Consider the following 27309-nt stretch of genomic DNA (forward strand, 5'->3'; position numbering starts at 1 on the left):
CATTCCTTTTTCCAGGGGATCTTCCTCATCCAGGGATCAAACCCAGGTCTCTCACATTTCACGCAGATTCTTTCCATGTGAGCCACCAGAGAAGCCCCAAATGAATGTTAGGCCTGGCCCTTCTAGACTGGGAGTTGGAGGCTGACCTCCCTAGGCCCCCAGGAATGAGCAAAGTGCATAGGAAATGGCATCAGCAATAGCAGAAGATGGCCTATCTTTTATTATATTATTTAATTCAACTGACATTAATTAGCACCTAATAAATGGGGTGACCCAAAGATAATTCAGACTGACACCCTCTGTCCCAAAAGTCTAATGTCAGGTAAGGAGCATATGGTCACCTGGCTTCCACTGCCCCATCCTTTGAGATTCACAGGGGAGTGAGGGTCAGGGTAACACTTTACCGGTCCATAGTCATTCTGTGCAGAAAGCCCTCCGTGCAGAGGCCATAGGGCAAAGGGCATGGCTGTTGGAGTAAGACTGGCCTGACTTTGAATCTCATCTGCTTTGGGCAAGTTTGAGCATTGCTGAATCTCAAATATTAGTAGCTTCATCTGTAAAATGCAAATGGCATTTTCCTTATAGGATTTTTGAGATAATGCAGATTAAATGCCTGCACAGATACTCAGTGAGCATTAATTCACTGAACAAACACTTGTTCAGTGAACATTTGTTCACCTATTCTTTTAGGTGCTGTGCTAAATGGTGGTGGTGGTTGTTGTTCAGTAGTTATGTCTGACTCTTTGCGACCCAATGGACTGAAGCAATAGTCTCCTCTGTCCTCCACTATCTCCCAGAGTTTGCTCAAATTCATGTCCACTGAGTCAGTGATGCTATCTAACCATCAAATCCTCTGTCACCCACTTGTCCTTTTGCTTTCAATATTTCCTAGCATCAGGGTCTTTTCCAATGAGTCAGTTCTTTCCATCAGGTGGCCAAAGTACTGGAGCCTCAGCATGGTGGTCATATCAATCAAAGCAAAACATAACAAAACAAAACGAAAAAAGATCTGTTTCCTAGGGTATTTTGGAAGAAACAAAAATTCAGAGAGACAGTATGTCCAGAAAAGTTTGCTGATAATATATTAGAGTGCTTATTGTTGCCAAGAACTGTGGCAAGTTGGATGCTTTATACAGGTTAACTGGCTTAATTCTTGTATGATATGATTGTGTGTGTGTGTGTGTGTTAGTCACTCAGTCGTGTCTGACTCTTTGCCATCCCATGGACTGTAGCCTGCCAGGCTTGTATGATTAGCAGTCATGAATCGGTCACTGTTATAGCCTGTTATTGGCTTCCCAGGTGACTCAGTGGTAAAGAATCAGTCTGCCAATGCTGGAGATGCAGGAGACTCAGGTTCAATGCCTGGGTCAGGAAGATCCCCTGGAGGAAGGAACAGCAACCACTCCAGTATTCTTGCCTGATGAATCCCATGGATAGAGGAGCCTGGCAGGCTACAGTCCACGAGGTCACAAAGAGTCGGACATGACTGAGCGACTAACATACATGCACACATCCTTTGTCATCCCCATTCGACAGGCCAGAAGAGGCAAGACAAATAGATGGTATTCAGATGGAAGCCAAGCAGGGCCCTGTGGCGCTCCCGGGCATGGAGCCCTTTCTGGCCCCATTTCTTGTAGGCAAGGGCCTCCGTGACCCTCCTTGAGTTCCAAAGGGCAGGTTTGAACAGTTGTCAATCAAGGGAAGGACAACCAAGAAACCACCTGAGGCCAGACTGGAGGGACCAGAGAAGAACATCAAGGTTTGAAGACCAACCACCTGAGATGGTGGGTCATCTTTGGGCTTCCCTTGTGGCTCAGCTGGTAAAGAGTCCGCCTGCAATGTGGGAGACCTGGGTTCGATCCCTGAGTTGGGAAGATCCCCTGGGGAAGGGAAAGGCTACCCACTCCAGTGTTCTGGCCTAGAAGAACTCCATGGACCGTACAGCCCATGAGGTCACAGAGAGTCAGACAGGACTGAATGACTTTCACTTTCACCTGAGATGAGATTAGAGTCCAAGCCCTGATCTTGTCAGAGATCCCACCTTTGACCCATTGTTATAAAAACCCTCATCAAGTTCTTTGGCGGTGAGACACAGTTTTACAAAGCAGAAGCCCCCATGTCTCCCTTTGCCTGGCAAAGCAATAAAACTGTCCTTTTCTACTTCACCCAAAATTCTGTCTCTAGGGTTTAGTTCCACACCAGTATACAGAGAGGCTGAGCTTTCAGTAACAAGATTGCAGTGAAATTCATAACATAGAGGCTTCCCTGGTGGCTTAGAGGTTAAAGCATCTGCCTGCGATGCGGGAGACCCGCATTCGATCCCTGGGTTGGGAAGATCCCCTGGAGAAGGAAATGGCAACCCACTCCAGTACTCTTGCCTGGAGAATCCCATGGAGGGAAGAGCCTGGTAGGCTACAGTCCACAGGGTTGCAAAGAGTCGGACACGACAGCTATTTCACTTTCTAACCTCATAACATAGGTCATGCTAAAGGCTTGAAGCCCATGTTTGATACTGTGCTTGCACCTCTCGATGCTCTCTCCACCCTGCTCAGTGCCCAGGAGGCAGACCTATGGGGCCTGTACTATGGGCTCTGTGCCTGTTTTTCACTGGGCTTCAGCCACTGGTTACCCCAAAGAGGACAAAAGGATGAGCTGGGGTCAGGGCACTGATTCCCTTGATTTCCTCCTGGTGAGCTGACTGTGCTCCTCACTAAAGGTCATTGCTTTTCTAAAGGAGGCCAACTTCACATGACTTTCCCCTCTGGCTCCCAGTTAATGCTCCCTCCTCTCAGTTCTCCATACATAAGGGACCCACCTCCAGGCTGCCACCAGCACTACACTATCCCTTATGGGTTTTCCCACATCCACAACTTTGTAAACAGCACTGTCAATGAAAAAGCTAATTAGTCCAAGAAATGGAAATTTTTGAGTTAAAGATGGAGAAACAGTGGAAACAGTGGCAAACTTTATTTTGGGGGGCTCCAAAATCACTGCAGATGGTGACTGCAGCCATGAAATAAAAAGACGCTTACTCCTTGGAAGAAAAGTTATAACCAACCTAGACAGCATGTTAAAAAGCAGAGATATTAATTTGCCAACAAAGGTCCGTCTAATCAAGGCTATGGTTTTTCCAGTAGTCATGCATGGATGTGAGAGTGGACCATGAAGAAAGCTGAGCACCGAAGAATTGATGCTTTTGAACTGTGGTATTGAGAAAACTCTTGAGAGTCCCTCGCACTGCAAGGAGATCCAATCAGTCCATCCTCAAGGAAACCAGTCCTGAATGTTCATTGGAAGGACTAATGTTGAAGCTTAAACTCCAATGCTTTGGCCACCTGATGCGAAGAACTGACTCACTGGAAAATACCCTGATGCTGGGAAAGATTGAAGGCAGGAGGAGAAGGGGACGACAGAGGATGAGATGGTTGGATGGCATCACCTGCCTGATTGACATGAGTTTGAGCAAGCTCCAGGAGTTGGTGACGCAGAGAGAAGCCTGGTGTGCTGCAGTCCATGGGGTCGCAAAAAGTTGGACACGACTGAGCGACTGAACTGAACTTAGATTATATCTGGGAACAGCCTCTCAGAAACCTCCAAGAATTGCTCAGGCCTGTTAGAGGTCAAAGCACAGTTGTATAAGTTTTTGAAACACAGGGCTGTACATTAAACGATGTATTTTTGACAGTTTATATAATCCAGGTCTATAGTACAAAGAGGCTAGTGGGTCACGGGTCATCATGGCCCTTTAGAAGATTAAGAAGGAAGGTTATCTCCTAAGGAATTGTGACCCTTGATGAGATTAAGAAGGAATGTTATTTCCTAAGCAGCTCTGGTTAGTGTGGATGCAGAATACACACTGACAGGAAGAGGAGGACAAAACAGGCAAAGAAATTTTTTATCCCTAAATTTTTCTCATCTTGTCATGAAATATGAATTCTACTTCATCAGTCCCTTTAAAAATAAACCTATTTGTTTTCCACTGCCACTCCCCGAGTCCAGGCTGTCCCTTCACTCGATGATGATATTGGTGTTCTAATTTGCTTTACTGTGTCTATTCTTTGAGGGAAGAGCATAAAAATGAAATGTTACCTTCACTCTGCTCTTGATACCCTGTAAGCTAGTCTCCAGATAACATCCAAGTGACTTTTAAAAATATGTAAATCAGATATGACCACTACACTACTCCTGCAATACTTCAAAACCCTCAGGTGAGTCCTGTGGCTGTAAATCCAGAGATCAAAAACAATGAACATGGTGTGCAGAAAACTGCTTTTCCATTTTAGTCCCTTTTCATTTCAGTACGTTCACTGTATTCCACCCACACTGACCGTCTCTCCATCTCTTTGAATCATAGGCTCCTTCCTTACTCAAGGCTCCACAGCTTGGTATTTCCTCTGAGTGGGACATTCTTCCTTTTCTTCTTTGTCTAATTCATGTCTACTTCTTCAGATCTCAGATATCAGATCTCCTTCGTTCCACCCTGACTACCCCGTTAGGAGTCTTCACTTTTCCAGTTCCAAGTGCCAAAAAAAGAAAAAGAAACAAAGGAAGGAAGGAAGGAAAGAAGAAAGAGAGAGAGAGAGAGAAAGAAAAAAAGAAAGAGCAGTCACTCAGTGAAATTGGCTTAAGCAGGAAGAAGGCAATAGGTTGGCTCACACCACTAAACTGCTTATTGTTTTATTGGTAGCTGATGCGATGCTAGGTCGATGTGTTTAACTAGTATCTTTGGAATCTCACTTTCTTGGCTCTGCTCTCCTCAGCTAGCTTCATCCTCAGGTCTAGGCCTCATGTTCAGGTTTCTTGCCTCATGTGGCGGCCACAGACGTCCCCGAATGCCTTGTTTTAACATTGCTGGTCGTTGAAGAAGTCTCATTCTTAATGGTTCCAGGGAAAGTCCCAGTGCTCTTGGTCTGAGTTGCATGAAATATTTTTTAAAAAATTATATTTATTTTTAATTGATTGATGATTGTTTTACAATATTGATTTGTCATACATAAACATGAATTAGCCACAGGTATACATACGTCCTTTTCCTATTTGGAACCAGTCTGTTTTTCCATGTCCAGTTCTAACTGTTGCTTCCTGACCTGCATACAGATTTACAGGGGATAAGATGGTTGGATGGCATCACCAACTCAACAGACATGAGTTTGAATAAACTCTGGGAGTTGGTGATGGACAGGGAGGCCTGGCGTGCTGCAGTCCATGGGGTCGCAGAGTTGGACACGACTGAGCGACTGAACTGAACTGATACATATGTGCCCTTTCCTTTAGGTTGTCACAGAGCCCCAGCTTGAGTTCCCTGAATCATACAACAAATTTCCGCTGGCTCTCTATTTTACATATGTTAGTGTATATGCGTCCGTGTTACTCTCTCCACTCATCTCACCCTCTCCTTCCTCTCCCCCACCCTTGTCCGTAAATCTGTTCTCTATGTCTGTGTTTCTGCAAATTGCTGCCCTGCAAATAGGTTCATAAGCGCCATCTTTAGATTTCCATATATATGTGTTAATGTACAGTACTTGTTTTTCTCTTTCTGACTTACTTCACTCTGTATAATAGGCTCTAGGTTCACCCATCTCATTAGAACTGACTCAAATGTGTTCTTTTTTTTATAGCTGAGTAGTATTCCTTTGTATATATGAACCACAGCGCACATGTAGCATTTTTGAACCAGTCACTGTGGTCATGGTGCAGTATAGGCATTCCTGAAAGACACTGCAGGTCTGGTTCTAAACTTCCACAATAAAGCAAATATTGCAATAAAGCAAGTTGTGAATTTTTGGATTTCTTAGTGCATATAGAAGTTATGTTTATACCATACTTTGGCCACCTGATATGAAGAACTGACTCCTTGGGAAAGACCCTGATGCTGGTAATGACTGAAGGCAGGAGGAGAAGGGGGCGACAGAGGATGAGATAGCTGGATGGCATCACCAACTCAATGGACATGAGTTTGAGCAAGCTCTGGGAGATGGTGATGGACAGGGAGGCCTGGCATGCTGCAGTCCATGGGGTTGCAGAGACACACTGAGAGACTGAACTGAACTGAACTGAACTGATACCATATTGTAGGCTACTAAGTGTGCTATAGCATTATGTCTAAAAAAATGTACATACCTTAATTTAAAAATACTTTATTGTTGAAAAATGCTAACCATCACCTGACAATGCTGAGTTCCCACAAGTTTTCAGTTTATTAAAAATGCAATATCTGGAAGCACTATAAAGTGAAGGGCATTAAAATGTGATATACTTCCACTTTCATTAGTTAGGACGGGGTCATGTGACCATCAGTGAAGTCAGTGTTGAGGTCAGTTCCACCTGAAGTGCCATTGGAAGATGAGGAAGAAAGGTTCTCTAGAAGAAAATTGACGGGTAGTTTCTAGAAGAGGGCTTGCTGAAGGGGTGAAGATAAACATTTACTCTGTTAGGTTAGAATCTTATTACACACTCATGGCATTATGGACTTTTCCTCTGGTACTATTCACAGCTGTAATTTTATACTTTTATTTGTGTGATGATTTGATTAATGTGTATTCTTCCACTAGGCTGTAAGATTCATTTGGACAAGTATGTTTTTGTTTCGTTTTACCTTATTATTAAGTCCCCAGTGTGTACCTGCTGCCAGCAGGGAGCACAACAAATGTATTTTGAATAAATGAATAAACTATGTTTGGATATGTGTTTCAGGGTATTACATCATGGTGATTTTGGAGTTAGATGAATCTGAATTTCAGTGTTGACTCTATCACTAATTTGCTGTTAGAATAATTAATAAGTTGACCTAAGATTTACTTTCCACATCTGTGAAATCAAAATAATTCATGGTTTGTTGGACTATTTTGAGGATTCAATCAGGTCATGAATGCAAAGGGTTGGTATACTATAAGAACTGATTATTCTTTTCTTCCATCTGTTGCCAAGAAAACTGGTTATCCATACACCCATGGCAGAATTGCCGTATAGTTTACTCCCCAAACCAGACACTCCTTTAACTGTAACCATGGCATATATCCCAGTATTTTCCATTCCATAGAGCTCCACCCTTTAATCTGTTTCTGGAGAAAACTCAAGCTGCACAATAAGGTTCACGGACCATCCTTCAAGTGACTGCAAGAGACAGCGAGGGACAAGTCTAGTCCAAGCAACATGCAGTGGTGGGGTGGGAGGGTGGGGTGGGGTGGGGGTGATGGGCTGGTATGGCTCTTGTCTCTTCCAGTCGGCAGTGACTCATGCTTGTGCTCAGTCCTGTCCAACTCTTTGTGACCCATGGACTGTAGCCCACCAGGCTCCTCTGCGGATGGGATTTTTCAGGCAAGAAAACTGGAGTGGGTTGCCATTTCCTATTCCAGGGTATCTTCCTGTCCTACGGATTGAACCAGTCTCATGCATGGTTTTGTACATACCCAGCAGTCAAACTGATTACACAATGGTCTTTTACTTACAGTCTCTACTTCTATTTGCATTTCTGCACTTGTTTATGGCTTCATCTAACAGAGGGGGTCCATCCCACACCCAGAGTATCCAATCTGCTAATGGGTAGGTTTCACACCAGCTTGGGTGTTAAGCACCACAGACACCTGGTGCAATAGTCAGTGAACTGTGAGAACCTTCAGGCTGAGCGATGCTAAAGGAAAGTGTACCACACACCAGGGAGGTTCCCGGCTACCTGGAGTGACGGAGTTATACTTGTTTCTCCCTCACGCTAAGTGTATGGAGGTCAGTAGCTAGTAAGACACCAGATCTGGATAAGAAGAGAACAAATCCCCTGAAAAGGACTGCTATGGGTATTGAAGTGGGCAGGACAAAACACTGGAAAGCTGGCATTGTATCAGTATAAGGACAGAGCTATGAGAGGTTAAAGGTGCTGTAGGAGAGGAATGGAAATGACCCGAACAATCGCTATGACCCAGTCTGGGCCTTGAAGGAGTTATCAAAGGAGGCAGACATGAAAACTTACAATAATACAAAAGAAAAATTTTAATAAAAGTTTGTATAAAATTTTGTATGAGAGAGTCAACCTCTGTTTGGAAGAATTAGAAAAATGTTTAGTAAAGATTTCAAAAGCAGGGGACTTCCCTGGCAGTTCAGTGATTAAGATTCTGCGCTTTCAATGCAGGGGATATGGATTTGATCCATGGTTGAGGAACTGAGATCCCACGTGCCACACCGTGGGGCCAATAAAAAATAAAAATAAGCCAAAAAAAAAAAAAGAAAAATATATTTCAAAGACAAAAAGTATTTGGGATAAACTTCAAGCAAAGTGAGGTTTCTTGCATATCTGGTGGACAAGGGTGATCCAGTGGCAGTAAGAGTATGGGGCCATAAACGGCTAAGTGTTGGGCAGGGTATTTAGATATGGCTGAAAGTTAAGCTATATTTGCAGCAATAGTAGGCATAGAGATTAGACATAGGACAGAGCTCAAAGTGGAGTTATTCAGAGTTTGAATGTGGCAGCAGACCATTTAGGTTTTGGACTTGGGCTTTAGAGAAACTCAAATGCAGTGTCAGGATGACACATTGTCATTCCAGCCCCACATCTTAGAAAGTGACTCTCTGTGCAGGAAGTTGTTCAAGGCCTCAGATTCACAAAACAGGTACTTTTCTCATGGGTCAGCCCCATGAGAACTGATCTCTAGTCAATGGTTCAGTGATTCAGGGGTGCTGTATTATTAGCAAGGTTGTCTGCTCTGGTTTCTTTAAGACATAAAGCCAGTTGACCCTATATGTTAGATTCACCCTTTTAAGATTTCACTTCTTAGTGTCGAAGATTCTAAAAAAATTCAGAAAGCAGTAAGTTGGGTTGCAATGGTGAATGGATGCAATAGGAAGTGGAAGGCAGTGTTGCAACAGACAACATCTGCCACTTCTGCCTTTATTTTATCCTTCTAAGCTTCACTTTGGTAAGCACTTACTTGGCAAATCCCTTTGTTCTTCCACAGAACTTTGGCTCATGGGACCCCCAACATCCCCATTTAGGCCAGGAAAGCCTTATGGTATACCTCTGACTTTATCACTTATGCTGATCTGGCACTAGACCTCAGATCTTCACTGCATTTGCCACGAGTGAGACCTCTGAACACACTGCCTGACACAAGACATTTGGGCACTAACTAGTTTGTGATTAATGTTTCACCCATGTCGCCAAGCACTTACACACACCAAAGATACCCTTTTCTATTTTATTCCTTTCTTATTCCAATTATTATTATTATTTTGCTAGAAATATGAGAGTAAGTTGCTGAGATCATGGCCTGTCACTCAGCTAGTATATCTTCATAAATTTTTTTTATTAAAATATAGTTGATTTACAATGTTGGATTAGTTTCAAGTATACAGTAAAGTGATTTAGCCACATATAGATTCTTTTACTATATGAATAGATATATTCTTTTTTAGGTTCTTTTCCATTATAGGTTATTACAAGATACTGATATAGTTCCTGTGCTATACAGTAGGTCCTCATCAGCTATCTACACTCTGGAGTAGTGTGTATATTTTAAACCCAAACTCCTGACTTATCCCCTCCTCCCACTGATAGTAAATCTCAAGAACAAGAACATTCAGATACAAAACTGCAGAGTGGGGACTTCCCTGGTGGTTCAGTGGTTGAGAATCCGCCTTACAATGCAGGGGACATGGGTTCGATTTCTGGTCGGGGAACTAAGATCCTGCATGCCTTGGAGCATCTAAGCCCTTAACTTGCAACTACTGAGCCTTTGTGCCACAATTAGAGAGTCTGTATCCAGCAACCAAAGATCTGGCATGACCAACAAAGATTCTGTGTGTTGCAGTTAATAAATTAATTAACTGGGGAAAAAAATCTAAACACTTAAAAATAACTGCAGGGTGATGATCTAACTCAAGAAATTTTAATGTTGATAAAATACTATTATCTAATATATGTCCATATTCACTTTATGCTGACTGTTTCAATATTATCCTTAATAGCAACTCCCCTCTCCCCCAATCTAGAATTCTGTCCTGTCACATTACTCTGGAACACTTCTTCAACTTTTCATTGAAATCAAGATATATTAATAATTTTTATTAATAAACACAATCAAATAATATAAGTAATGAGATGTGCTAGGGAGAATATTTTTGGTATCATTTCATAATAGGAGACCTTTGCAAGAGTCCGTGAAAGAGATGATGAAGTTAAACCAACTAAAAAGATACAGTTTCTAAAATAGCCATAAAGAGGACTCCATTTAGTGGGAGAGGTAAATGAGAAAGATTGTGGACTCCCCGAAGTTTCTGACATGGTAGTCAGTGTGGACAATGATGCTGCACACTGCTAGAAAGAATACTGGAAGAAATCATATTGAAGAGGAAGATCAATGAATTTCAGCTATGTTGAGTATTGCTGCTGCTGCTGCTGCTGCTAAGTCGCTCCAGTTGTGTCCAACTCTGTGCAACCCCATAGACTGCAGCCTACCAGGCCCCCCATCCCTGGGATTCTCCAGGCAAGAACACTGGAGTGGGTTGCCATTTCCTTCTCCAATGCATGAAAGTGAAAAGTGAAAGTGAAGTCGCTTAGTCGTGCCTGACTCTTAGCGACCCCATGGACTGCAGCCTACCAGGCTCCTCCGTCCATGGGATTTTCCAGGCAAGAGTACTGGAGTGGGTTGCCACTGCCTTCTCTGATGTTAAGTATTAGGTGCCTCCAAAGTCATTCGAGTTATTTAATAGTAAGGTGACCAACTTATCTTAGTTTGCTTGGATCTTGCCTAGTTTTACCAATGAAAATTTATGTCCTGGAAGTCCCCTCATTCCTGGGCAAAATGCGATAGTTGGTCACCCTATAATCAGGAGGTTATTTGTGACATTAAGTCTATAGCTCAGAGAGTAGATGAAGTTAGTGACTTCATAGAGAGGGGCATATCCATGTAAAGGTTATAATTGGAAACACTGGCAGGACTGAGACAATTCAGGGAGAAAAGACAGATGAGAAGGCTTCAAAGCCCAGACTGAAGCTGAGACCCAGAGCATCTCTCTTTCCAGACAGGCAATTGTCTTAGCCAAGCAATCATAAAACAAGCACTGATTTCCTTCCTGTGTACAAGTTTCTCTTGCTATCCACAAGTAGAGAGTTCCTATGAAGCTTTTCCTAAATTGAAATGGCATAAAGTGAAGAAGCAATTACCTTACTTCACATCTTGCTAAAGGATGCACAAAATAAGTGGAGAAAAAGCAAAGATGCTCACAGACACAGTTCAAAGCTAGGGCGGCTTGATGCTGAGATGATGAATGTAAGCTCCCGGGAATGAGTCTGGTGGTGTCACTCTAGCTGCTGGGGGCGCACTGCTTGCCACAAAGCAAACGCTGAATGCTATTTTTGTCTTTTTTTATTTTTTTTCATGTAAAAGGAAATTGTCATCGGATTTCTTTCAGTTATCGAAAATCTGTACTAAGTGGCATAAACTGAAGGATAACTGTATATCGCATTACTTCTCATACCACTGCAAAGTGTTCATAAACTTGCCATCAGGAACAGAAATGAAATCAAATTCATTATGAATCAAGGTGGTTATCATCACCCCTTCAATTTTTGACTTCTTTACTAGACTCAATAGCAATTTGGGAGATGTCACTGTTAGGGACCAAACGACGGTCTCTAGGACCTGAGTCATGTTTACCAGAAAGAGACAGGATATGCGCTCATCCTGCCTGGCCAATCATGTAACGCCAGCTACTCCTGTAACTGAGACAAAGAACTGCCTGTATATAAGCTGCCATACTCCTTTGTTCGTGGCTCTTGTCAGATTCCCTTGTATGGGATGAGACTTGGGCCCTAGCGCGCTAGGAATAAACAAACTCCCTTCTTGCGTATGCAATACTGTGGTGGACTTGCTCTCTCGGTCGGTTCGGAGATACGGGCTTGGAGCATAACAGTCACATCCTAAAAAGGAGTGACATTCTTCATTCATTCTTCATTCATTCACTCATTTTTCCACATAATAAATATCCCAGCTCCTGGACTTCTTGGGGGAGAATCGAAGTTTAAACGCTTCCATCCCCAGTGCGGCTCACCTTCATGCCCCCACCCAATCAGGTCTGCTCGCTCCGGGATTGCATGCTCACCTGGTTCTCCTGGTCATGTGCTTCCCTGGTCTCTAGGTCATGTGCACCCACACCCCGATCTCCGGGTCATGTACCCCTGGGGTCTGTGTTACGTGATTCCAATCTCCAGGAGTTGTGTACTTCCACACTCCTATATCCGGGTCACAGGCCCCTTGGCCTCCAGATTACTCCTCCACCTCCAACTTCCAGGTCACGTGCTCCCCATGCCCGTCTCAGGATTACATTCCACGTAGCATCCCGGTCACGCGCGCCACCCCTGCCTCCAGGTCATGTACCCTCCACCCCTCTCTGAGGGTCACGTGCCTCCCTGGCCTTGGGGCACATGACATCCCCACTCACGCCCCCCTACACACATAGGCACATGTGCGCCAGAGCACGCTTCCCCCGCTTCCAAGGTCACAAGCTTGCCTGGCCTCCAATCTCAGGGTCACATGTCTCCTCCCCCACAACCCCTGTTAAGTGTTTCCGGGCACAAGGTCAAGTGCCCCTCCACACCCCATCTTGGCTCACCGACTCCTCATCAATGTGGCCCAGCTCTGGTCAAAGGCATCTCCCCTGCTGATACCTGCATGCTGATATGTGCACCCTGGCTGTGGGGTCACCTGAAGGAAAAAGGCATATATTTCACCCTGTTCTTAAATATTTTGGAGTTTTGAACTCAAAGACAGGCATTGCTGCCTGATGGGAGGGACGCTCGAGCCAGGATTGCAGGTCCCACCAGGACAACTGCCTAGATTCCAGGGGATGGCTGGGTCTACCACATGTGGATCCCCAATTTTGAATTCCTAGCAAAACCCTTTGAATGACGCTTCTAAAAGAGACCATGACCCTCTAGACTGAAGCCTTGGAGGATAAACATCCGGAAGACCAGTTCCATTCCTGCTGGATGGGACCTTGTGACAAACGCCAGTGAGAATGGAAAATGCGCTGCTAAAGAAAACCTGTGACCACGATCATCCAGACCTGGGCTAGTTCCGGAATCCAGGGCTGACTTCTCACAGAGGGCAGATGAGCTCTGACGGATTATAAATTGCTTTCCTGAAACTGTGAGAAAGACACCGAGGTGAGTGGGTTTGCTGCAGTGGTGGCTTTGCTCAAGTCAGACTCTTAAGAAGGCAATTTCAGTTGCTTGCTGGGGTATAAGAAAGTCTGGTGTTTTGGTAGTACTTTTTTTTTTTTTTAAGATGTATGTATTTAATTAAATTTTTGGTTGCACTGGGTCTTCACTGCTGCGTGTGGGGTTTCTCTAGTTCCTTTCGGTGCACCAGCTTCTCATTGCAGCGGCTTCTCTTGTTGCGGAGCATGGGCTGTAGAGTGCGGGCTCATTAGTTGTGGCCCTCGGGCTTAGCTGCTCCTTGGCCTCTGGAATCTTAGTTCCCCAACCAGAGATTGAACCCAAGTCCCCTGCATTGGCAGGCAGATTCTTAACGACTGGACCACGAGGGAAGTCCTCTTATTTGAGTTTCTCAGTATAGCCTTTTCTACAACACAGTCCATTTTCTGCATCAAGAAAAGTTCAGCAGAGTGGAACTTCGGTTGAATAAAATGAAAATACATTTAAAAGCTTGCTAAGCTCTGTACCTTATAAAAATCATAAGAACTATGGTTTTTTTATAATTTTTCAAAAAGAGTGAGTATACTTGGACCTCAGTCTACCTCTAGATTCACTGTATTAATATATTAAGCACAGCTTTGTCATTTGCTAGTTGACGCACATTTTGTCAAAACTGTTTTAATTTGTGTCAGACGTAAGTAATTTGTTGGTTCAGGGCCTCAGTTACAGATACGACAGGGCCTCAAAGGTCACATATACTCTGCATTCCCATCCAAAGCTGTTCCTGCTTTTGCTTCTATACTTGAACCCTCTGAAGAAAACAGATGCTAAACTTGACACTTTCGTGTAGCACTGTAAAACCTTCTATTTCCACAGCAGTTTCTCATACTTATTTGATTCCTCCAGCTGTCGGGTGAATAGGTCAAGGGTTGCTATCACTCTCATTTCAAAAAGGAGGGACTTGAGACCCAATGTCACCAAGTGTCACAGGATGAATCAGTGGAGATATCAGCAGTGTTTATGAGACAGGTGCTGCTCTCCATGCAAAGAGGGCTGCCTCCAGCCACATTTACACATGTTCAAGTCTCTCCCACCACTCTTAGCCCTCTGTGCCTTTTCACACTTGAATTACTTTACTTTTTATTATTTTTAACTTTAAAAAGTTAACATATACTCAAGAGTAATGAAAATATATGTTGACACAAAGATGTGTAAAAAGGTTCAGAGAATCTTGATTTATAATATCTCCAAACTGGAAATAAATGTCTGTCAATAAATCAAAAGATCAATGAATTGTGGTGCATCCATACAATGGAATACTACCTAGAGGTGAAAAGGACCAAACTGCTGAAAAACGCTATCACATGGGATTATCTCAAAAACATTATACTAAGTGAAAGAAGCCAGACACAAAAGAGTACATGGTGCATACTGGGAGTTCCATAAAACTAAAACTAATCTATCTCATGTCAGTTGTTGCCCAGAGCCAAGGAGCAGGTGGGGTTGATAGAAGATTTTGAGAGTGATGGATATGTTTTGTATCTTGATTTTGTAATGGTAGCTACACAACTTGTATATATTTCTTCAAACTCAAGGAACTGAGTCAAGGAACAATAGAATGGTAGATTCTATTGTGTGCTAATTATTTCTTAATGAAGTTGCTTTTAAAAATTAAAAATATTTTTGAAATAATAAATACAGAAAAATGTACAAGCCATCAGAGAACAGTTTATTGGATTATCACAAAAGAAAGTTGACCATCTTCCAGGTCAAAAAAGTGAATATTGCTAACAGCCTAGAAGCCCCTCTCATATTCCTTCCCAATTACCCTGCAAAGTAATCTCTTGACTTTAACACCACAGCTTAGCTATACCTGTTTAAACTTTATGTGAAATAAACTCATATTTTATGGCATGACAAGAAAAAATTTAAACATAAAGTTCTCTGCCCTTTGGCCTCCTTTCTCCCACTATACAGTGTGTGTTTGCATTTTAAGTATCAACCAGACCTTCTTTCCCATCAGCAAGAATACTTTCTCAACCATAAGGAGCAACATTCTCGCAGTTCCAACAAAATAACTCCTTAGAAGATAACATTCCTTCTTGATCTTGTAAGGGACACATGACCCACCATGATGGCGATTAGATCTGAATTATGTAAACTGTCAATAATATGCCATTTGATGTACAGCCCTCTGTGTCAAGGAATTTATATAACTGTGTCTTGACTCCTACCAAGCGGAACAGTTCTCAGAGCTTTCTGAGATGCTCTTCCAGGGTAATAATCCTTAAATTTAGTTCAAATAAAAATTTCTTTTCCTTTCTTAGTTCAACTGATTAATTTTTCATCAACATTTATGTAAGCAGAATTATGCAGTACGTAATCAATGTCTGACTTTTCTTGTTACTCATTATGTTTGTAAGATTCATCCATATTGATTCATGTAGCTATTTCTATGTAGTATTTCACTGTATGTACATTCCACACTTTATTTATACATTACATTTTTGATGGCCATTGTGTTATTTCCAGTTTTTGAATATCATAAATATGTTGCTATAGGCAATTCAGTACATGTCTCTTGGTTAATTTTCTATTAGATATGTATCTGGGAATGGAATTGCTGGGACATAGGTATGTGCATGTTTGGCTTTAATAGAGAATGCCAAATATTTCCCGTAGTTCTACCATTGTGCACTCCTACTAGGAGGAGCAGATGCGTTTTCTTTGCTTCACATCCTTGTTAAAACTTTTGTTGTTGTTCAGTTGCTAAGTCATGTCCGACTCTTTGTAACCCAATGGACCACAGCATGCCAGGCTCCAACTATTCTGTCCTTCACTATCTCCTGGAGTTTGCTCAAATTCGTGTCCCTTGAACCAGTGGTGCTTTCTAACCATCTCATCCTCTGTTGCCCCGTTCTCCTTTTGCCCTTAATCTTTCCCAGAATCAGGGTCTTTTCCAATGAGTTGGCTCTTTGTGTCAGGTGGCCAAAGTACTAGAGCTTCAGCTTCAGCAAGTTTGTCTGTTAGAGTTAAGTTTGTTGAAACGTATACTGTGAATTATTTTAATTTTAAGCTATATTTAAAGGAGTAGTATAATGTTGGAACTTTACCGATGGCTCAGCAGGTAAAGAATCTGCCTGCAATACAGGAGACACAGGATTGATCCCTGGGTTGGGAACATACTCCAAAGGAGGAAATGGCAACCCACTTCAGTATTCTTGCCTGGGAAATCCCATGGGCAGAGGAGCTTGGCAGGCTCCAGTCCAATGGGTCACAAAGAGTCCAATATGACTGAGTGACTAAACACAACGAGTATATCACTAGAGCTTTAATTGGACTTCTTTGATTATTAACGAGTTCCAGCATATTTTCATATGTCACTGGCCATTTATGTATCTTTTTATGTGAGGTGACTTTCAAGTCTCCTGACCATTTTTTCATGGAGATAACTTTTAAAAAATTGAGTTTTTTAATGGGAGATTTTTTTTTTTCTTTAACATATCTGAGATATGACAACAAGCTTAGTTGTTCTGTGGCATGTGGAATCTTCCTGCACCAGGGATAGAACCCTTGTACCCTGCTTTGGCAGGCAGATTCCTATCCACTGTACCACCAGGGAAGTCCCTCCAATATTCTTAAATGGTTTTTCACTATTCTTAGCCATTTGCAATTTCATGTAAATTTTAGTATTACCTTCTCAAGTTACAAAATTCTTGTTGAGATTTTGGTTGAATTTACATTAAACTGAAAGTCAATTTAGGAAGACTTGACATACTTTTAACATTAAGCGTGCTAATTTAAGAACATGTTATATCCCTTTATTTTGTTTTTAAAAAATTTATCCCAATAACATTTCATTTGCTGAATTTGCTACCACATATTTGATGTTTTGAAAGTGTAGAAAACTGTCTTTTAAAAAACGTAGTTTCTATTTGTTGCTTGGGGATTGAGATAGAATTAAGCTTTGTATATTGATTTCACACCAATCAATCTTATTTTATTAAAAAAATTATTTATTTGGCTATGTAGGATCTTTGTATGTGGGTTCTGTCATTGTGGCGAGCAGGCTCAGTAGCTGTGGCTTGTGAGCTCTCTAGTGGTGGCGTGCGGGCTCAGTAGTTGCTGCTTGTGGGCTTAGTTGCCCTTCATCATGTGGGATATTAGTTCCCTAACCAGGGAACTAAGAAATGTTATGACCAACCTAGATAGTATATTCAAAAGCAGAGATATTACTTTGCTGACGAAGGTCCGGCTAGTCAAGGCTATGGTTTTTCCTGTGGTCATGTATGGATGTGAGAGTTGGACTATGAAGAAGGCTGAGCACCGAAGAATTGATGCTTTTGAACTGTGGTGTTGGAGAAGATCCTTGAGAGTCCCTTGGACTGCAAGGAGATCCAACCAGTCCATTCTGAAGGAGATCAACCCTGGGATTTCTTTGGAAGGAATGATGCTAAAGCTGAAGCTCCAGTACTTTGGCCACCTCATGCGAAGAACTGACTCATTGGAAAAGACTCTGATGCTGGGAGGGATTGGGGGCAGGAGGAGAAGGGGATGACCGAGGATGAGATGACTGGATGGCATCACGGACTCAATGGACATGAGTCTGAGTGAACTCCGGAAGATGGTGATGGACAGGGAGGCCTGGCGTGCTGCGATTCATGGGGTCGCAAAGAGTCGGATACGACTAAGCAACTGAACTGAACTGAACCAGGGATCAAACCCACATTCCCTGCGTTGAAAGGTGGATTCTTGACCACTAGGGAAGTCCTGTACCCATCAATTTTAATGAAATTTTATTAATTCCAATTTATCTATGGGCTATCTTGAATCTGTATGTTTAAAATTATATTATTTGAAATTAATCACACATATTGTTTTAGTTCCAATCTTTGTAGCTTTTATTTCTTTTTCCTGGTGCTGTCAAAATTTTGGCTGTCTGTGCCCTGATGCCGAGCAGAAATAGGGAGACAAACTTATGGAGGAGAAAGGGGGGACATAGTAGGCTAGTGCCTCAAGAACTGTGATCCCTCTCCCTGGGAAACAGGGAGAGGGTATATAGTCAGTCAGGGCTATGTGATAAGGGTTAAGGCAGTAACAGTCTTGGATTCTTTCTTCTGCAAAGTTTCAAAAGAATGGGCTTGCTGACAGGCTTATGGTGTGTGAAGAGTATCAGGTGGTTAGGTCTCCTAACCTTGATGAGCATTACTTTACTAGCATGTGAGATGAGTGCAATTGTGCGGTAGTTTGAGCATTCTTTTGCATTGCCTTTCTTTGGAATTGGAATGAAAACTGACCTTTTCCAGTCCTGTGGCCACTGCTGAGTTGTCCAAATTTGCTGTCATATTGAGTGCAGCACTTTCACAGCATCATCTTTCAGGATTTGAAACAGCTCAACTGGAATTCCATCACCTCCACTAGCTTTGTTCGTAGTGATGCTTTCTAAGGCCCACTTGACTTCACTTTCCAGGATGTCTGGCTCTAGATTAGTGATCACACCATTGTGATTATCTGGTGGTCATGAAGATCTTTTTTGTACAGTTCTTCTGTGTATTCTTGCCACCTCTTCTTAACATCTTCTGCTTCTGTTAGGTCCGTACCATTTCTGTCCTTTATCGAGCCCATCTTTGCATGAAATGTTCCCTTGGTATCTCTAATTTTCTTGAAGTGATCTCTAGTCTTTCCCATTCTGCTGTTTTCCTCTATTTCTTTGCATTGATCGCTGAAGAAGGCTTTCTTATCTCTTCTTGCTATTCTTTGGAATTCTGCATTCAGATGCTTATATCTTTCCTTTTCTCCTTTGCTTTTCGCCTCTCTTCTTTTCACAGCTATTTGTAAGGCCTCCCCAGACAGCCATTTTGCTTTTTTGTATTTCTTTTCCATGGGGATGGTCTTGATCCCTGTCTCCTGTACGATGTCACGAACCTCCATCCATAGTTCATCAGGCACTCTATCTATCAGATCTAGGCCCTTAAATCTATTTCTCACTTCCACTGTATAATCATAAGGGATTTGATTTAGGTCATACCTGAATGGTCTAGCGGTTTTCCCTACTTTCTTCAATTTAATTCTGAATTTGGTAATAAGGAGTTCATGATCTAAGCCACAGTCAGCTCCTGGTCTTGTTTTTGTTGACTGTATAGAGCTTCTCCATCTTTGGCTGCAAAGAATATAATCAATCTGATTTTGGTGTTGACCATCTGGTGATGTCCATGTGTAGAGTCTTCTCTTGTGTTGTTGGAAGAGGGTGTTTGCTATGACCAGTGCATTTTCTTGGCAAAACTCTATTAGTCTTTGCCCTGCTCATTCTGCATTCCAAGGCCAAATTTGCCTGTTACTCCATGTGTTTCTTGACTTCCTACTTTTGCATTCCAGTCCCCTATAATGAAAAGGACATCTTTTTTGGCTGTTAGTTCTAAAAGGTCTTGTAGGTCTTCATAAAACCGTTCAACTTCAGCTTCTTCAGCGTTACTGGTTGGGGCATAGACTTGGATAACTGTGATATTGAATGGTTTGCCTTGGAGACGAACAGAGATCATTCTGTCGTTTTTGAGATTGCATCCAAGTACTGTAATTCGGACTCTTTTGTTGACCATGATGGCTACTCCATTTCTTCTGAGGGATTCCTGTCTCCAGTCGTAGATATAATGGTCCTCTGAGTTAAATTCACCCATTCCAGTCCATTTTAGTTCGCTAATTCCTAGAATGTCGACATTCACTCTTGCCATCTCTTGTTTGACCACTTCCAATTGCACTCATCTCACATGCACAATTGCACTCATCTCACATGCGAGTAAAGTAATGCTCAAAATTCTCCAAGCCAGGCTTCAGCAATATGTGAACCATGAACTCCCTGATGTTCAAGCTGGTTTTAGAAAAGGCAGAGGAACCAGAGATCAAATTACCAACATCCACTGGATCATGGAAAAAGCAAGAGAGTTCCAGAAAAACATCTATTTCTGCTTGATTGACTATGCCAAAGCCTTTGACTGTGTGGATCACAATAAACTGTGGAAAATTCTGAAAGAGATGGGAATACCAGACCACCTGACCTGCCTCTTGAGAAATCTGTATGCAGGTCAGGAAACAACAGTTAGAACTGGACATGGAACAACAGACTGGTTCCAAATAGGAGAAGGAGTACGTCAAGGCTGTATATTGTCACCCTGCTTATTTAACTTATATGCAGAATACATCATGAGAAACGCTGGGCTGGAAGAAGCACAAGCTGGAATCAAGATTGCTGGGAGAAATATCAATAACCTCAGATATGCAAATGACACCACCCTTATGGCAGAAAGTGAAGAGGAGCTAAAAAGCCTCTTGATGAAAGTGAAAGCGGAGAGTGAACAAGTTGGCTTAAAGCTCAACATTCAGAAAACAAAGATCATGGCGTCCGGTCCCATCACTTCATGGGAAATAGATGGGGAAACAGTGGAAACAGTGTCAGACTTCATTTTTTTGGGCCCCAAAATCACTGCAGATGGTGACTGCAGCCTTGAAATTAAAAGACGCTTACTCCTTGGAAGAAAAGTTATGACCAACCTAGATAGTATATTCAAAAGCAGAGACATTACTTTGCTGACTAAGGTCTGTCTAGTCAAGGCTATGGTTTTTCCAGTAGTCATGTATGGATGTGAGAGTTGGACTATGAAGAAGGCTGAGTGCTGAAGAATTGATGCTTTTGAACTGTGGTGTTGGAGAAGACTCTTGAGAGTCCCTTGGACTGCAAGGAGATCCAACCAGTCCATTCTGAAGGAGATCAACCCTGGGATTTCTTTGGAAGGAATGATGCTAAAGCTGAAGCTCCAGTACTTTGGACACCTCATGCGAAGAGTTGACTCATTGGAAAAGACTCTGATGCTGGGAGGGATTGGGAGGAGAAGGGGACGACCGAGGATGAGATGGCTGGATGGCACCGCTGACTCGATGGATGTGAGTCTGAGTGAACTCCGGGAGATGGTGATGGACAGGGAGGCCTGGGGTGCTGCGATTCATGGGGTCACAAAGGGTCGGACACGACTGAGCGACTGAACTGAACTGAACCGAACCTTGATGAGATTCTCTGGTCCCTTAATCTTGTCTCAGGTGGGTTCGTGCCTGTTCCTACCTTGATCAGCAATTGTTCTGTGTTTTGGAACTCAGAGAAGATCATGAAGACTGACGTTTTCCTGTAAGAAATGGGGGACAAAAAGTTCTCTGGGCCTGGGAGTTCCACAGGGCCCAGCTTGGCATCACTGACTAGTGCAACATTGGATGGAGAGCAGACATCCCTTTCTCATTCTTACCTCAGAGAGAAATCTTTCAACATTTTACCAATAAGTATATAGTTGGTCTAGGTTTTTTTGTAGATATCAATTGTCATATTATGTAAGTCTTTTTTAATCCCTAGTTTTCTTAGAGTTTATTATAGATATATAATTGCAGATCTGCAGTCAAAGGCTGTCCCCACTATCCCTTATTTTGAATTATTTTTAAATAGTTATTTTTTAATTGCAATTTTACACAGAACTGTCATATATAGAGGAAAGAAGTTGAACTTCTCCACTTACCCTCCTCCCTCCTCCTCTTCTGGCTCCTAATGCCCCTCCCTTCCCCCTCCTTCTCCTCCTTCTGCTTCTCCTTCCCCTCCTTCTCCTTCTTCCACCAAGCAGCAGCCTCAGCAGCAGCTCTACAGAACCATTGCTTTAAACCAACTTGCTTTCTTCACATCCTTTACTTACTGTTTAAAGCTCTTGTGTGTATATCCTCAGTCAGTCGTGTCCAGCTCTTTGTGACTCCATGGACTGTAGCCCACCAGGCTCTTCTGTCCATGGAATTTTCCAGGCAAGAATACTGGAGTGAGCTGCCACTTCCTCCTCCAGGGGATCTTCCTGACCCAGGGGTTGAACCCAAGTCTCTTGCATCTCCTGTATTGGAAGGCGGATTCTTTACCATTGCGCCACCTGCGAAGCCAAAGCACTTACATATACAATTCAAAAATGTGGAATAATAAGTAGGTAATGTCTATGGAATAATAAGTAGGTAACGTCTATGGAATTATAAGTAGGTAACGTCTATGGAGAAGGAAATGGCAACCCGCTCCAGTGTTCTTGCCTGGAGAATCCCAGGGACGGGGGAGCCTGGTGGGCTGCCGTCTATGGAGTCGCACAGAGTCGGACACGACTGAAGTGACTTAGCATGGAACATTTACTCTGTGCCAGGTATGTTTGTTATTAAGGGTTTACATGGATTAACTTGTTTAATTTTCACAACTATCCTAGGAAGTACATACTATTATTATTAGAGATGATTTCTCATTTTATTTAAAAAATTGCTTTATTTATTTTTGGCTGTGTTAGGTCTTTGTTACTGTGCATGGGCTTTCTCTACTTGCAGCAAGCAGGGGCTACTCTTGGCAGCACGTGAGCTTCTCATTGTGGTGGTTTTCTTTTTGCAAAGCACGGGCTCTAGGCACATGCGCTTCAGTAGTTGTGGCTCACAGGCTTAGTTGCCCCCTGACTTAGTCCCTTAGTTCCCAGACCAGGGACTGAACTAATGTCCCATACGTTGGCAGGCTAACTCTCAACCACTGGAGAACTGGAATTTTCTCATTTTATAGATGAGAAGTCTGAGGCTTGGAAAGTTAAGTAACTTAGCTCAAGGTCACATAACTAGCAAGTGGTGGATTTTATTCCATTATCTACCAGTCTTAATGGATAAACTAAGCTGTTTTCTAGTGCAGAGCCCTTTCATCTCCAACCAGTGTAGCTAGCCATGTTTGAAAACATCTCATTCTTTAAGTTCTAGGAACATCTGTTACATGTTTGCATTTGCTTGCATAGCAGGACAGCTGGCTAAATAGGTGACGAAAGACACATAATGGGCGGTGACAACAAGAAGTGCTGTTTATTATTTGAAAATTTACATCCAGGATAACACATCCCTTCTGAAAATGTATTATTGATGCTACGTATATTATTCAGATGTCATCTCAGATGTGGTATTTGTCAGAAACGGAGAGAGCTGTTTTCTCAAAACACATCACAGTCAATGATCCTAATATGAGAAGCTGTTTATGTTCGTTCTAAATTACTTCGGTGGTTCAGTTTGGACCTCATCTATTAAGTATGCTTTACCTTACGTGAGTTATTTAGTTGTGTTAAAATATCTAGCGACTGAGATACTGATTTATTTTTATGTTCCATTAAGTATCAATGGCACAGAACTTGGTCTTTTGTTTCTTTTTCCTGGTAGAATTTCTTTTTATTTATTTATTTATTTATTTTATTGGTTTTGCCATACATTGACATGAATCCACCACGGGCTGGTAGAATTTCTGAAGGATTGCTTCCTCTCTGTCTCTCTCTCCCCTTCCCTTTGCCTCTTTCTTCCCCTCTCCTTTCTCTCACAAAAACCAATTATTGTATTTACTTTCAGAGATTCATTCTTTGGGTTTTGTTTGTTTGTTGGCTGCACGGGGTCTTTGTTGCTGTGCTTGGACTCTTTGCTGAGGTTGGCAGGCTCTGGAGCACATGGGCTTAGTAGCCTGGTGCACAGGCTTCTCTGATTGTGGTGCATGGGTTTAGTTGCCTGGAGGCGTGTGGGCCCAGGAATTGAACCTGTGCCCCTGCATTGGAAGGCGGACTCTTAACCACTGGACCACAAGGAAAGTTGCACGTTCTTTTGTTGAACACATCCTAACCTGGAGGTGTATAACGCTGTGTATTTATTTATTTGGCTGCATCAGGTCTTAACTGCAGCGCATGGAACCTTGGTTGTGCATTGGGTGGAACCTTTCATTGCAGCATGGCTCAGGCTCAGGAGTTGTCTCCCGCAGACTCCAGAGTGAGAGGGCGTCAGTAGTTGCAGTACTCAGGCTCGGTTGCTCATGCTGCTGCTGCTGCTGCTGCTGCTGCTGCTGCTGTCGCTTCAGTCGTGTCCGACTCTGTGCGACCCCATAGATGGCAGCCCACCAGGCTCCCCCGTCCCTGGGATTCTCCAGGCAAGAACGGTGGAGTGGGTTGCCATTTCCTTCTCCAATGCATGAAGTGAAAAGTGAAATTGAAATTGCTCAGTCGTGTCCGACTCGTAGCGACCCCATGGACTGCAGCCTACCAGGCTCCTCCCTCCGTGGGATTTTCCAGGCAAGAGTACTGGAGTGGGGTGCCATTGCCTTCTCCTCCATTGCTCATAATCCTGTGTATTTAGGTGTTACACTACAATGGCATTTTTCTACTTACTTGCATTTGTGACCAACATTCTTCTCAAGACAAGGCAGAGGGCTTTTCTTTCTGAGCAAGAGGTATGCTGATGGAAGCCCCGCAAAGGAAATTCTACATGACCGCATTCAGGACACAACCTCCCCGTAATGTGTGAGTCATTCTCGCTCCATTTCCTCCCGCCTTGGGCATTTCTAGTCTTTTTCACCCCTCTTCTACTCTTCTCTCTTTCCTTTACTCTGACAAAGATTCTTTTAGTTCTTCCTTCACGGGAAATAGATGGGGAAACAGTGTCAGACTTTATTTTTTTGGGCTCCAAAATCACTGCTGATGGTGACTGCAGCCATGAAATTAAAAGATGCTTACTCCTTGGAAGAAAAGTTATGACCAACCTAGATAGCATATTCAAAAGCAGAGGCATTACTTTGCCAAGAAAGGTTCGTCTAGTCAAGGCTACGGTTTTTCCAGTGGTCATGTATGGATGTGAGAGTTGGACTGTGAAGAAAGCTGAGCGCCGAAGAAGTGATGCTTTTGAACTGTGGTGTTGGAGAAGACTGTTGAGAGTCCCTTGGACTGCAAGGAGATCCAACCAGTCCATTCTAGAGATCAGCCCTGGGTGTTTTTTGGAAGGAATGATGCTGAAGCTGAAACTCTGGTACTTTGGCCACCTCATGTGAAGAGTTGACTCCTTGGAAAAGACTCTGATGCTGGGAGGGATTGTGGGCAGTAGGAGAACGGGACGACAGAGGATGAGATGGCTGGATGGCATCACTGACTTGATGGACGTGAGTTGGAGTGAACTCTGGGAGATGGTGATGGACAGGGAGGCCTGGCGTGCTGTGATTCATGGGGTCACAAAGAGTCAGACACCATTGAACGACTGAAATGAACTGAACTGAACTCTTTCTATCCTGATTGTAGGTCAAGGCCAAGAGAAATAAAATCCTAGAAAAATGTATCTGTTTATTACTAGATGGGAATGAACAGGTGATGTGTATATACAAAAACAGTGCTTTGGGTGAAGATATGGCTAATCCAGGCCTCTGCTGCTTCTGCTGCTGCTGTTGCTAAGTCGCTTCAGTCATCTCCGACTCTGTGCGACCCCATAGATGGCAGCCCACCAGGCTCCCCCGTCCCTGGGATTCTCCAGGCAAATCCAGGTCTCTATCAGTCTTTAAAATTGGATTCTCCACAGACCACTGGCCATTCAGACCTTTCTCCTAGCTTTAAAAATACCTTTACTACTTAGATCCCTAAATAGTTTTGTATCTAATTATTTTAATGTTCTTTTAAAGAAAACAAATTGTTTTTGTTAACAGCTCATGTCAGGGTTTAACGATTCTGCTTTGATCACCGGTAATTATTTTCATGAAACACTTGGATCTGTATTCCAAGTTATGCATACATGAGTAAGAGTCAGTCTCATTTGTATTTTGTCTGCCCTGGCTGCACTTGGGGAATTAAAAAAAAAAAATACTGCACAAGTGCCTAGGATGCTACCAAATAAAAATTACAGGGAAAACAAGACAGATTAGTAAATACAGAAAATTGACGGAAGGATACTTCTAGGTACCAAATGAAAATCAAACATGAAGCTAAGTTTCTGGAGATGGGAGAGGGGTTATATATGAAGACAACAAACTGCTCACCAAGAGGGGAAACCTATAAAACCACAGAACCAGAGAGGGGGAAGAAAAAAATTTCTTCTCTGTTCTCTTAGAGTCTCCAGCTCAGCCTAAGAATTAAACTGACATAAGACAGGTTAACAAGAGGAAAACACAAATTTTATTAGAATTGTATATATACATGGGAATCTTCACAAGAAAATGAAAACCCAAAGAAGTGACCCTTTAGAGAAAGAGACAGTACATTTCTGAAGAAATGATAAATCCGAGGTTTGAAGTGAAAGGGCTAGTCACTCAGTCGTGTCCAACTCTTTATGACCCCCATGTACTATAGCTCACTAGGCTCCTCTGTCCATGGAATTCTCGAGGTAAGAGTGCTGGAGTGGGTTGCCGTTCCCTTCTCCAGGGGATCTTCTGGATCAAACCTGGGTCTCCTGCATTGCAGGCAGATTCCTTACCATCTGATCCACCAAGGAAGCCCAAGAGGTTTGCAGCAGGGGCATACGTTGTGGGAATGACCAAAGATACAGAGGGGAAACCAGTGGAAGATGAAGGGTCATTTGGTGAGTTTTGTGTGTGCTGGTGCATGCACGTGTGCTCAGTCATGTCTGACTCTTTGCAACCCCACAGAGCGGGGCCCACCAAGCTCCTCTGTTCCTGGGATTCTCCAGGCAAGAATACTGGAGTGGGTTGCCGTTTCATCCTCCAGGGGATCTTCCCAGCTGAGGAACCCAACCCATGTCTCCTGGGCTTCCTGCATTGGCAGGCAGATTCTTTACCACTGCGCCACCTGGTAAGCCATTCTAGTAAGTTTATATAGATCCAATTCAGCATCAGTTTCCAGTTTCTAGTGAGAAGGATGTTCTTTTCTTCCTGCTATAGGAAGGGTACCTTTCTCATGGGAGATTTTATGGGCTGTTTTTCATGAGAAAAAGAGAGATCAGAGAGCGCTTCCTGCACCTGTTTTTTCTCAAGTGCCTTCAGTTCAAAATAATCACTATGCCAGAGTGGCGTATTTTGGGATGGTGTGTCCTGAATTATTTGGGGAGATGTCTGTGGAAGTCAGGGGATGTTGTGAATATCTATTGCTTGATGTACCAAACCACCCCAAAGCTTAGTGGCTTTTTATAATAGTAGTCATTTATAATTTCTTATTGTTTTCATGGGTCAGAAGTTTGAGTGACTTGATCAAAAGGTTCTGGCTTAGGTGTCTCATGAGGTGACAGTCAAAGGATGGCTGGGAGTGGTGTCAGAGACAGAGACAGAGAGGAGAATTAGAAGAAAGGGAAGCCAGGCCTGAAGCTTTAAAAATTTCCACCATGTATAGATGATTTGGCAG

This window comes from Capricornis sumatraensis, chromosome 18 (assembly GCF_032405125.1).
Source record: "Capricornis sumatraensis isolate serow.1 chromosome 18, serow.2, whole genome shotgun sequence".
Lineage (NCBI taxonomy): Eukaryota > Metazoa > Chordata > Mammalia > Artiodactyla > Bovidae > Capricornis > Capricornis sumatraensis.